This window comes from Sciurus carolinensis, chromosome 11 (genome assembly GCF_902686445.1).
Source record: "Sciurus carolinensis chromosome 11, mSciCar1.2, whole genome shotgun sequence".
NCBI lineage: Eukaryota > Metazoa > Chordata > Mammalia > Rodentia > Sciuridae > Sciurus > Sciurus carolinensis.
The window spans coordinates 11311775-11324507 of record NC_062223.1 but is presented as its reverse complement, the minus strand read 5'-3'; the positions used below and the strand labels follow the sequence as shown (position 1 = coordinate 11324507).

The 12733-nt window shown below is 63.6% G+C and overlaps 2 protein-coding genes across 7 annotated transcripts in view; one reads left to right on the top strand and one right to left on the bottom strand.

Moving 5' to 3' along the window:
* Macrod1 (mono-ADP ribosylhydrolase 1) overlaps window positions 1-12733 on the bottom strand; it is a 134540-nt gene that overhangs the window by 80267 nt on the left and 41540 nt on the right. The window lies entirely within an intron of this gene.
* Flrt1 (fibronectin leucine rich transmembrane protein 1) overlaps window positions 1-12733 on the top strand; it is a 75348-nt gene that overhangs the window by 50210 nt on the left and 12405 nt on the right. For 2 of the 4 annotated variants that reach the window (XM_047515775.1, XM_047515777.1), the window contains exon 2: window positions 4421-5345. The exons of 1 other annotated variant lie outside the window; for it this stretch is intronic. The gene's annotated coding sequence lies outside the window, so the exon portion shown is untranslated. Of the gene's footprint in view, window positions 1-2292; window positions 2388-4420; window positions 5346-12733 lie in introns of those variants that run through there. One more of the 4 variants, XM_047515776.1, reaches the window with a different exon arrangement.

Below are 12733 nucleotides of genomic sequence, written 5' to 3'. Positions count from 1 at the left end.
GGCTTCACGCGCCGAGCAGGCTCTCGCCTCCGCCCCTCTCACCCAGAGCTGCAGAGCCAGACCGGGGCCCAGATGAGGGGGCGGGGAGCCTCCTCCTGCCGCCTGCGGCTGCTCCAACCTGCTCAAGCCGCCCAGGGTCTGTGGGCCAGAGCTCAGGGCCAGGCTGGGCAGCCACGAGCAGGCAGGCCCTCATCACTGCTCCCAGGAGCCCTGCAGGGCAAAGGCTGGAGTCCGCTGGGCCTCAGGTCTACCTTCAGAGAACCGCAGCAGCTCCCGCAGCCCCTGAGGACACCCTTCTGCCCTGCCAAAGCCAGACACCTGTCCCCTGCCTCGGCTCAGTTCCTGAACTCCATGAGCTGAGCCCTCGTGAACCCAGAGCCGGGGTGCCCACGTGTCCACGCAGCACGCCCCGCTGGGAGCCCTTGCACGTTGTTCCCTTGGCCCACAATGCTCTTCCCGTCACTCCCATGGAGCTGACCTGGTTCCAGGCGCAATCCCAGCCCTGCATGCAAGATCATTCCCTGGCCTGCAGCCCCGGCCCCCGGGCCCCGGCCCCTGCTGCCCTGCAGAGAGAGGGAGCGTGACTGGCAGCCCCCAGTCTGCGTGGGCATCAGGGAGGGCGACCGCTCTGGGCGATGGGGAGAAAGGAACAGGCCCTGCGGCCGGCTGTCCTGGCGGGGGAAGTCAGCAGCCACGGAACACACTCCGGGTCTGATCACAAAGGGCCTTTTCATCTACAAAGGTCAGATACAGATGCTGACCTCGGCCTGGAAGTCCAAAATGAAAGAACACCCCGGGCCCGGCTCGCGCCGCGCTGACCTGCTTGCGATGATCTAAACTCCGGCCCCTTTAACTCAGGGCAGCTCTGCCCCGGGAGCGGCCAACACCTTGTTCATTTCACACGCTGCTCGGCTAGGTCACCAGCCACAAAGCCCACCTGGGTCTCCAGCGGCACATCCAGGCGTCTGATTAATGACACGCGCAGATAAATCTGTCCCGAAGAGCCATAGGTGGAAACGAGCGGGAGGGCTAATTGCTAATACAGGAATTAATACCAGGGAGTGGCCTCCTTTAACGGTAAAGCGGAGGACCGACTGCTCTGGAGGGAAGCCTGGGGGCCGAGGTAGGCGCAGCTCTGGAAGGTGGACGGGTGGGCAAGGGGAAACCTGGCCATGGCCGGCCCGCTCTGCATTGCCACTGAGCTCACCTATGAGCCTGAAGGACCCCAGGCCCCAACGGCATCCTCTTCCCCAGGAAGTCCCCTGGGACGTCCCCACGGGCTGGGCAAGGCGGGGCTCTTGTGTGTCAGACCAGCCTCCTGCAAGCCCGGCCCACCCGTGGGCTGCAGCCTCCTGGAGCACAGGGGCTCCTCTTGGCACCCCAGTGCCTTGTACAGTGCCTGGGGCGTGACTGGACACCATGTATTTTGCTAAATGGATGGAGAGATGGACGGATGGACAAAGGGACGGAGCAATGGAGCGAGGGTGGGCTGGCGGGCTGCACGGGAGGCCCTGGCTGCCTGTGCTCTGCTCCCAGGCCTGGAGCTGTAGGGGAGGGGCTGGTCTGGGAGTTGGGAGCACCAGCTTCTCTGCGGGTTGAGGCTGTAGAATCTGGGACATGTCCCTTTCCACCTTCTGCACAATGAGGTGGTCCTCCCTGTCCTGCCAGCTGTGCTGGGCTGTCCCGGGCCCAGAGGAGATGACGAAGCAGAAATGACTGGAAAAGGGTGAGGAGCATGATTCCCTGGAGGACGGTGGAAACACAGGGGCAGATCTGGGAAGTGCAAAGGGAGGCGCAGACCTGCCGGACTGCGGCTTGGCGGGCTTCTCTCCTCCCTTTTTTCTTTTCTTTCTTTCTTTTTGTTTTTTTTTAAGTTTTTTTTTTGGTACCGGGTATTGAACCCAGGCGAACTTAATCACTGAGCTACACCCCCTGTTTTTACTTGTATTTTACTTACATAGGGTCTCACTCACCGAGTTGCTCAGCGCCTCGCCGTTGCATTGCTGAGGCTGGCTCTGAACTCGCAATCCTCCTGCCTCAGCCTCCCAAGCCTCTGGGATCACAGGCGTGCACCCCTGCACCCGATTTGCTCTTTCCTTTCAAATTTCTTTTGCTGCAGCTCTGATGTTGTTGTTAGTAACACAATGAAACTGTGTAAGCGGCTCCAAAAAATAAAAAAGGGAGCGGGTTCTTCGGTGCAGAGACCAGACGCGGAGCCTGTGTGAGCAGAGGAGGCCCAGGCGAGAGAAGTGCAACAGAGCTGTCACCTCTCCAGGGTCTAAAGAGGCCCCATCCCAATCCCCTGGGACCGCACAGAATCCTTCTGTCCTTGGCTGACCCGACTGACCAGGCGGCAAGTCTGCAGGGAGCCACGAGTCTTGCCTGCTGTGGGTGCCGGGCTCTGGCGGGCGGGTGTGCGGGCAGGCCCGTTTACACATTATTCCGGGCCACGTTTGGTTCAGTGAGTGCAGGTGGCCACTGGTGGGCATCACTATGCAGCCACATGTGGGAAGGGGCACCGCGCTGCTTCCCAACCCCGCCAGCCAGGCTCACCTGGGAAGCCTGTGCACCCCAGACGCCCACGCGGCCCCATTCACCCGCGCTGGACACCTGAGGAGCCCAGCATCTGCACACCAGCGTTCCCAGGAGGCTTGGCAGGACCCGAGTGGGGTGCGGGGGTCATCCAGGAAGGCTGGCTGGGATGTACAAAGCTGGACCCGCCGGCCGAGATCCTGGCTCAGACCCTTGGTTTTCTAAATGAGGAAGCAGAGTGAAGAATTTGCTGGGTGCACTTATGAAGCACCTCCTGTGTGCACGGCATCAAGCCAGGTGCTGGAGGATCCAGCTCACACCCTCCCTTGAAGCCAGGGAGATCATTTCCTGTGCCCTATTACATCACCGCAATCACGGCTAGTGGGCCACACGCCTGGAGCGGGGTGGTGGCAACATTCGAGAGGACGGTATGGGAGGGGACCGGCCTGTGCTGGGAGACGCGACTGGTGGGCTGGCCAGGGCCGGGCCTTAGAGTCCTTGGAGATGTCCACCCAGTGTGCCCGTCCCCAGAGCTGTGGGAGGCGCCGAGGGGACACTCCTGTGGCCTGAACCTTCCTGGACGCACAATCTCAAAGGCAGAGGGTGGTTTGTGTCTGTCGCGGGGAGGCAGCTGGAGCTTCTGGGCTCCCAGGACTCCGCCTCCAGGTACTGAGGCCCCGCGGCTGCACCCCCACCCCAGCGACGTGAAACAGCTTCCTCGCCTGGGCCAGGGAGGCAGGTGACCGCACCGGACTCTTTCCACCTCTCGCTTTCATAGAGAAATTGCAATTTATAATTGGGTGAATCACAGGAGGGAGCTTCTCCCTCCAGCCCCTCCCGGGCCTGCCCACCTCACCTGCAGTGCTGACCCGGCCTGGCCATTCGGGATTCACCCCGTAGGCCTCCTGGGTCTCAGGCCTCCTGCCTCCTGGAGGTGCCTGTCCTGAGCAGCCCCGCCTGACCCGGCGGCCCCCACGCCCGTGTTCCCTGCTGGCCGTGAGTTACTCACAAGCAGCGGCGGGTGTGGGTGCCTGGATGTCTTGTTCTCGTCTGTCATGGACCCTAGATGATGAGTGCTTCTCAAATCGGCCCCCTCGGGCCCTACGCAGAAAAGTGCCCGGAAGCAGCCGGGCCCTCTGGGTCTGACTCCAACCCAGCACTTCCGCCCTCAGAGGTAGCGTGGAAGCCCTTTTCCAAACGGGGGCACCCGACACCAAGGCCCAGGCCTCCCACACGCCACATTAATGGGGGGGTGGGGGGGCTCTAGTTTTGTTTTAGAATTCCTGAGAACAGCCTGCCCTGACCCCAGCTCTCTGCAGAAAGGGCAGTGGGGGTGCGCAGAACTGACCCCGCCTAAGAGATGGGGTGGCCTCATACCAGTGGCCAGGGACACCAAGACCCAACTTCCCAGATCCCTGGTGATCCTACTTCCCAAAGTAGGAACAGCAGCTTGTTCTGGAAGCCTGGGCCATGGTGGCCCAGTTGGAGCCTTTGAATGACATTTAGCAAGAGGAGCAGGTGCTGGGGAAACAGCCAGCCCGAGGCTGGGCGGGTGGCCATGCAGGGCCGGGAACTCGGGAAACTTGGTTTTGCTCTTCCCAGTCCTTCTGCCCCAGGGAAAAGGAAACCAGGCGCTGTAAGGAAGGGCCCAGGGCGTGGCCGGCTGCTCCTTATCTGGGCTCAAAGATCCCTATCTGGGCTCGGGAACAAAGATCCCAGCCGGTCCCTGGCTCCTAGGGAAGCAGCTTTCCAGAAAAGAGGCCGGGGCTGGGTGTTGCTCAGAGGTGGGTGCCAGGCCCTGGCTCTGGGCCCAGGCTGCCCCCCACCTGCAGGAGGTGCCGCCAGGCCTCATTTCCTTGGGCTTGATCACTTGTGTTGTTCTTGGCAGGTGAGGAGGCAGGGAGTCGGTGAGGACTCTTCTTTGGACAGACAAGACCAGGGGGCGAAACTGGAGTAGCCCCCCCACCCAGCAAGAGAAGCTTCTTCACAAACAGGGGCAGCCGAGCGAGACTGAGCCCCCCCAGCATCTTTCCAGGCAGGGCCCTGGGGCCTGACGGGTCAGGGGCCCCGGCGGCTCAGGCGAGACCGTCTGAACTCCTCGGCGGGGGCGGCCCTCCTCCCCAGAGGCGCAGCCTGAGTGGCAGGAGTCCCGATTCTTTGGAGAGCGGCTTCCTCTCAGCTCTGTCACGCAAGAACGCTCTCTGCACCAGCCCATTCTGCCAAGTGACTTAAAGGGATTTAAAAAAGAAAAAAAATGTGGTAAAGAAAAAGGGGGTAAAAGCCACGCAGTCGCCTTTCAGAGGAGGAGGCAGCCTGCAGACAAAGGGCAAAAGTTGACAGCGGCCGTGGAAGTGACCAGCTGGCCGCTCCCGATGGGCGCCGGGCCGTAGGGCATGCCCCGCGAGCAGGGGGTCGTAAGGCCCGCAGGCCCCGCCCGGGAGCCCCCCAGGCCGCCGGGCTGTCCCCGCACACTCGGAGCCCGCACGCCTTGCTGCAGGAGAGGCCAGCTGCGCCCGCGGTCAGGGACCACAAGGATGCTGCTCGGGACCTGCGGCCTCGCCTGAACTGGGCGGGGGGCGCCCAGAAGTCAGAGGCACAGGGTCCCTGGCCACGCCCCACGTGCCCCAGCGCTGCCCATCACCCAGGCCTGCAGTCTACGCCCCCCGCCACCCCAGGGGTCCTTGGCCGGCCGGCCGGGGGCAGGAATGTGAGAGCAGCCCGGGCCCGCCCTTCCCGGAGCAAGGTTGGCAGGCACCTCGGGAGCAGCCAGAGCCCGGTGGGACCCAGCGGCTCCAGAAGCAGCAGTGAAGGAGGTAAGGCCGAGGGAGGCGACGTGGAAGGGCTCGGGGGTGGCCCACAGAGCTGGCCAAAGGTTCCTCATGTCCAGAGAGGGCACACGACACGAGGCCCCTTGGCTACAGGGCCCGTCCTGACCCGGGTCACACAGGGCCACTCAGAGTCGAGCGGCCCTGTGTGGGGCCCCAGCACACGAGGCTTCCGCCTGCTCAGGCAGCAGTGATGTGCTACCTAGCGACCCAATGCTGCTGGGCTCTCCCCAGGGTGGGGTCCCGGGGCGTGGGCGGCAGGGGGTGCGGTGAGGGCGACGCCTCCTTTTGAGCACCTTCTGCCAGTATTGCTGCACTACCAGTTCTGCCCCAAGGGAGCAGCAGAGAGGCCTTGTGGGTTGGGGAAGGAGCTCTGGGGACCCGGGCCACTGGCCTTGGCACCTGTTACCCTTGAACTAGAGGATGGCCACAGGACCCATCCTTCCAGGCCTGCCCCTGCCCTGACCAGGGAGACCCGGGGTGGACTGGTTCCAAGCTGTTGCCCTGCTTCTGTTGGCCGGACATCATCTGCTCCAGCCTCCAGTGCTGCCCCTTGGTTGGTGAGAGGAGCCAGTCGAGGCCCAGAGACAGGCAGTGAGTGCCCCAGGGTCACACAGGAGGCTCTGAGCGTTCTGCATCGCATCAGAAGTGGCCTGGGCAGAGCCCACTGCGCGGGGCTCCCAGAGGCAGGCGGGAGGGGCCGCGCCTCCACAAACACGCATCCCAGGCAACCTCAGGCGCGGCGCCCTGGGCAGGGCAGGGAAGCCCCAATTCATTACCAAGATGGAAAATGACACTTCCCTGCGCTCTGCCCCAGGAGAGGGGCTGATTTATGACTGCGCCAGGCCCGGGACATTCGTCAGCGCAGCGCGGCGCACGCCGGCTGCGGGGGCATTAATAGCCGTGTTATTAGCCCCCGGCGTGAAGGATGCCCTGCGGATGGGCTATTTGCTGTTATTTATTAGGAAGCCGCGCCAGCCCGGCAGGCAGCAGGGCGGGCAGTGCGCCCCAGGCGTGCCCTGCCCCTGTGTCCCGCTCCCCACCCCCTCCCTGCCGCCTCCGCCCTACCCTCTCCAGCCCCAGGAGGGCCGGGGTCACTCCCGCAGGGGAGGCTGGGCCAAGGGGAGCAGCCCGTCCCCAGGCCTGCCACCCAGGTACTGACGGCGGAGCTGCTGGCTGGCTCCGTGCAGCTTCCCTGCGCTGAAGGCAGAAGAATGAAAAGGAACAGCCTCTCCTGGGCTGGGGACTGAGAACCTGAGGGCTGGGGACTGAGAACCTGAGGGCTGTGGCCCATTGGGAGGGGACACTGCCAACGCTACCAGGCCCGAGTCCCGGGGGCAAAAGGTGTCTCCTGACCTGCTCGTGGGGGGAAATGGCCCCAGGAGATCATGCCTGAGTTGGGGCACTGCCCAGCATCCTGCCAAACCCCCAGGAAAGGATTTGAGAGGCCGGCCGAGGCTGGAGGAGGTGGCCCGGGCTGACTTCTGTGCGGGGGCCTGTCCCTCCCACGCTCCGGGCCTCGGCTTTTCCTCATCTGAGAAAGCAGACCATGCGAGTCCTTTGCCCCAGATTCAGCAGCCCCGGGGCTGGGCGGGAAGGCGGGCCCAGGTCAGCCCCTGGAGAGCCCTGGAGCCAGCCACCCATGGAGGTGAGCCGGTCTTCATGGCTTCGCTTCTTGCTGGGCAGGAAGGTGCTGGACAGCCTGAGGCTCTTGCCTGGCTCTTCAGGGCCGCCGCACAATTAGAGCTAGGCCCTCTGCCTCCCTGGTGGCTGAGGTGACTTCCCAGGGTAGACCTGAGGACGCGCCTCCCCACCCCACTACCCAGGCCTGGGTCCCGATGCTGGGGCTTCCTTATTGATTCCACAGATATTTTCAGGGCCCCCTCGGTGCCAGGGAGGAGCCAGGTGATCCACTGGTGACCAATAAACTGGTGATAAATAAACGGGGGGGGGGGGGCTGCAAGGAGCAGGGCAGTCGGCCTGCCTGTTGGGGGTACCCCTGGCTCCCAAGGCCCTGCTTTCCGGGGTCACCTCTGACTCAGGGTCAGGAAGCATCAGTCACCAGCAGTGTTTCCTGCCCACGATGCCCCTCTGGGCCCCTTGCTGTGGCCGGGGATCCTGCTGGTGGCAGAGAAGCCAGCAGCGCAGAAACCTCTGGCCACCCCACCCTGGTCTTGGGGACTGTCACCAGCTCTGCTGGCACCGCCCTGTCTTCCTTCTCCCTCGCTCCCCAAAATAAATGCCCCTCGACTCCTCCCCTCCCCTGAAATTCCACTGGGCTTTCTCTTCCTGCTTCCCGGGGAATGAGTCTCAGGCTAGGCAGGGGCAGGTGCAGGGCAGGCGAGCACCTTATTAAATAACGCTGAGACAGAAACAGAGTTACACGTGTCTCCTTTCATCGCCACCACCCCTTCCTGGCCCCGAATAGTTGCATATCGAACAGTGTTATCAACATAATTAACCTCCTAAGACACGATTTTAAAGTCTTGTTTTTTAAAGCCACGTTCCGCGTTCTCTGGAGCTGGGAAGCCCGCCGCCGGCGCCGGCCCCGCCCAGACGGCCCCTGCACGGCTGGGGACACGGCTGGGGACACGGCTGGGGCCACGATGCGCTTTTGAGGTGGATTTGCATACCTGTCTGCAATTACCGGCGATAACAGCTGATGCATAATGCATGCGGCTCGAAATTAGAAAAATAATTAACTTTAGGTTTTAAAGGGATCCCCACCCCCACCCACCACAGCCCCCGTTCTGGGTGGCTACTGGACAGGCGCCGGAAGTGAGGCTGTCTGGGCGATGGGTGAGGCTGGCGGCACCTGTGGGTGGGAGTCGGAAGGTCCCTGAGGGTCGCGCACCTGGGCCCCTGTGGCGAGGGAGTGCCACGCTGGGCCTGCACCCGGGAGGTGCCCATGGCTGGTGACTGCGGCTCCCCCTTGCTGGATACTGCCAGGCGCTAGAGCCACCTTATTTGATGCTCGCAAGAGCCGGGGAGGTAGATCGCTTATGGTCCCATGGTACAGGGGACCTGGGACCGGAGGCCACCCCTCAGTGGGCCCAGCAGCCGCACCGTCCTGACTGGCTGCCAGGCTGCTTGCCTCCCCAGGAGAGGGGCTCCGCGGCCACCCTGAGCACCAGGGCTGCGGTGGCCTCTTCCCTCCATCTCGCTCGCAGCTGGTAAGAAAGCGTGGCGGGGGACGCTGGAGCGCCCAGGGGCCGGGGCAGTCCCACGCCCACACAGGCCACATGGGCAGACCGCCAGGGCTCGCCAGCTGGGGTTGGTAGAAAAGGTACAGCTCCCCATGGGCCAGCGGGGAGAGGTGGCCAGCGGGGAGAGGTGGCCAGCGGCCACCATGCGCTTCAGAAAACTGACAGACAGGAGCAGGTGTTTGCTTTCCTGCCACAGGGTTAGGGGTGACACTCGCCCTCCCTGAGTGGCCTGTCTGAGACCCTCAACCCTGGTTTCCCAGGACAGCCTGCTGGCCCCCCTGCTCAGCAGCGGCTCCAGAGGGTCTTCTGCACCCAGAATTGCAAAGGAGGCTGGAGAGAGTAGGGTACCAGGCCTCGGGGTTCAATGGGGTGGGAGTCACCATGCCATGGAGGTAGGATGGACACCAGAGGAGTGGGCTTGGGCTGGAGACCATCCCCTGTCCCCACCCTCCCAGCTCCCTGGATCCATGGGCCTTGGACAAGCCACAGAGGGTAAAGACTTGCCTCCAAAAATAGCAGGTTCTGACAGCAGGTGGGCTGTGCCCTTTCCAGGATCTAGCTCCTCCCACCAGTCCCTCACATGCCCCCCCACCATGCCTGTTCTTCAGCTGGAACTGTCTTTAGGCCGACACACCCTTTCCCACCCCAGGGCCTTTGCACATGCACTGTCCACTTCAATGCTGAGAAAGTATCTGATGAGCAGTGGCTGTGGGTTCAGAAGGGGCCCCCTTATTCACAGGCAGCATGCTCAGGAAAGGCCGAGGCCTGAAGGGAGGTCAGGAAGTGGCCCTGTGGAGAGGGGAAGGAGAAGCATTGCCAAGGCCAGGTGCACGGGAAGCCCCATGGTGTGGGGAGCTTAGGAGGAGGAGGGCACCAGGTCCAGGTGCCATGCCGGTGTCTGGCGCAGAGGGGCTCCTCGGCTTGCCCTGAGCTGCTCCGAGCCCCTCCCCAGCTCTGTCTGCGGGGCCACCTGAGGAAAGGCCCTGCAGAGGCTGGTCCCCGGCTCCCTGCGCTGGAGTCACTCAGGCCTCTGGTCGGTTCCCCTGACCAGCTGCCTGGGGCGTCCGCCCTGGACCCCCAGCATGGGGCGAGCGCCAGGCATTAATGACGAGCAGTGGCGCCCAGCGCCTCCTCTGCCCAGGCCACCGGCCACCTCCGAGGCTGGGAGTCCTCCCCACTCTGCTCCTGCCCTGGCCTCCTTCTGAGACCGACCGGAGCGGGGCTCAGAGGAGCACCTGGGCCCCTCCTGGGGGCGGCATCTCCCCTTCCAAGTCCACCAGGGCCTGCGCCTCATCACCACATAACTCCCAGCCCGTCCCTCGTCACCATGCTCCCAGGAAAGTGGGATTCTCAGCCACATGGCCTGGTGAGGCTAGAGAGCTGGGGCTGGGGAGGCCACCGGGGACCTAGCCCCAGGGCCTTGTGCTCTTTTCTAGTCCCCACGTCTCCTTTTTGGGGCCAGTGCCATCTGGAATTCCCTCAAGCGGGGCTGAGACTGCCTGGGACTCTGGGGGCCCGGCATCAGACTGTCTCCGGATGAGCTGCCTTCACTGGAAAACAGGAGGGCCGGGCCGGGGGCAGGGGCCCTGCTCTTGCCCAGCCTAGCTCCCTCTGTGCCTGTGTCCCCCCGGGGCCTGCCGCAGGTGTCCTCTCCCACAGTGCCAGGCCTGGGGGCCTCATTCCACTCCCTAGGGGCCTCTGCCAGTCCCGCTTGGCAGCATTTGGGGAAGACAACAGAGCAGGTGCCTGGAAGCCAGGGGTGTACAGCTGGGCATCCAGCCCGTTAGCGGATGCTCACAGGGGCCGCCGGACCTGCTGCTCACGGGCAGGTGTGCAGGAGCAGAGCTGGCCGGTTGCAGAGGAGGAGGCTGCCGCTCAGACAGGGAGAGCAGGCCACTCAAAATCACAGCCTGGACGTGGCTGAGGCAGGACTGGAACCGGCTTCTATCCTGGAAGGTGGCGGGAGCAACGGAGGAAGTGCCAGGAATGATGTGCCGGCCCTCAGCCAGGGGGCACCTCCAGCCTGGGCCACCCCTCGGCTCCCTCCCGCACACACGGGGCGACCGAGGGTCCTGCCGTCACTCGCCCAGCTGGCAGGCCATGACTCGCACCCCACCGACGTCTGCAGGATCTGCACAATGATGACAAGTGATCCCGTAAAAGATGGGCGACTGACCAGGTTTAATGTGACGGCCACATAAACGATCAAGCACACAACACGGGAATACAAAGGCTGCCAGGTGCCGGGCAGTTACAGGGCTCGTCCGCGAGGCGCCGCCTGCTGCCGCCCTCCCATCCCTGGGCTCCCCTGTTCCTGGAGCCCCGGGCTCAGCCTCCAGGCTGGCCTTGGGGACGGGGGCGGCAGGGGAGACTCAGGCCAAGATGGATGAGCCGGCAGACAGAGGAGCGGAAAGGCCTTGGGTCCCTGCCTCCCAAATGCTTCTCGGTTATCCATCAAGCATCTCTGAAAGGTGCAATTTAGACTCTATTATGATGCGGGGCCTCTGGAGGCAGAGACTGTGGCCGTGAGCTGCGCGGGTGCCAGGAGCGGATGTGCGTGCCAGGGAGAGTGGTGGCTGGCCTTGGCTTTGGCCTTAACAAGTCTGCCCCCTGCTCAGGGCACTGCCCCGGAATGGCCATGGGCAGAAGCCACCGGGTCCCTCGTGTCAGACTGAGCAGCTGATAGGCCAGGGAGGGTGTGTGTCCTCGGGCGAGGTGCAGGGGCCCAGGCACAAGTGCTCACACTTGACCCCAGAGGCCAGGGCGAGGTGACCTTAGAGCAGGCCGGGCCTTCCCGGCTCCCCCACCCCTGCTCATAAGCCCCTCAGACAGGCTCCATGCCCTCCTGGCTCTGTACCAAAAAGGGAGCTGGAGTCTGGGCTGGCAGCGACCCACGGGCCTCTCGGCTCAGAGCCTCAGGCTGCTCAGCTGTAAAGCGGAACCAAAGACCTGTGTCACTGGGACCGCCAGGCAAGGTGCCCACCCTGGGCCTGGGCACCTGTTACCCAGGAAGGAGGAGCAGGCGAGGCCTGGCCCAGGGCTGGCCCGGCCCTGTGCCCTGAGGGCCCGGCTGCACCGCCTTCTGCCTCAAGCCTGTCCTCTCCGGGGCCTGGCGGGTGCCCTCCCAGTCCCAGAGGCCACAAGGGAAGGCTGGGTGGCCTCGTCTCCATCTGCTCTGCTCACACCACAGGACGAGCAGGCGGGGCTACTCAGTGAGCATCTCAGCCCTGGCCCCAGCCCCCGCCGTGCCCGGGCTGGCAGGGACACTTTGTGGTCAAGCTGTGGGGTCCCGCAGCGAGACAGCTGGGGTGGGACCCAGGCTCCACCACCCCTGCCAGGGCACCGGGGCAAGTCTCTCATGCCTCAGTTTCCTCGCCTGCACAGTGGGTCAAGAAGAGGCTGACCCCGAGCAAGCTCCGGGCCGGGCCCAGGGGACGCAGCTGCAGAGAAGGCGCGGAAGGCCCTGTGTCGTGGCGACACTCCCAGGCGGTCGCCACTTTTTTTTTTTTTAAGTAAGTAGCACATTAGTTACGGTAAACATGACAGGCAGGCAAAGAATGGCGAGGAGCACGCTGGCTTAGACTTTTTGACAGGGTGGCAGGGACGGCCTCACCGGAGGGAGTGAGCATGTGGATCTGGGATGAGCTCCTGGCGGCAGGAACAGCACCTTCAAAGCCCTGTGGTGCCAGAGTGTGTCTGAGAGGAGAGCCGTGGACAAGGCCACCAGGGTGCTACGCCAGATCCACGGGGAACTTCTTCTTTTTTTGGTGCTGGAGATTGAACCCAGGGGCATTTTACCACTGAGCCGCATCTCCAGTCCTTTTTTATTTTTTATTTTGAGGCAGGGTCTTGCGAAGTTGCTTAGGGCCGTGCCAAGTTGCTGAGGCTGGCTTTGAACTTGCGCTCCTCCTGCCTCAGACTCCCAAGTTGCTGGGACTACAGGCTTGCACTATTGCTCCTGGCTCCCGTGGGGTCTTGGAGGGCTTTGGGTTGGGGGGGGGGGTGACACAAGGACTTTACCAGGAGACTGGATGCCTGGGAGGGGAGGAGGGGCTGGATCAGAGGGAGCCGGGAGGAGGAGAAGGGGCTAGGCAGTCCTGTCAGAGACCAGCTTGGGAGTCAGAGCCTCCTGGGTTACCAAGGAAACAGACGACCGAGGATCCTGGGGTC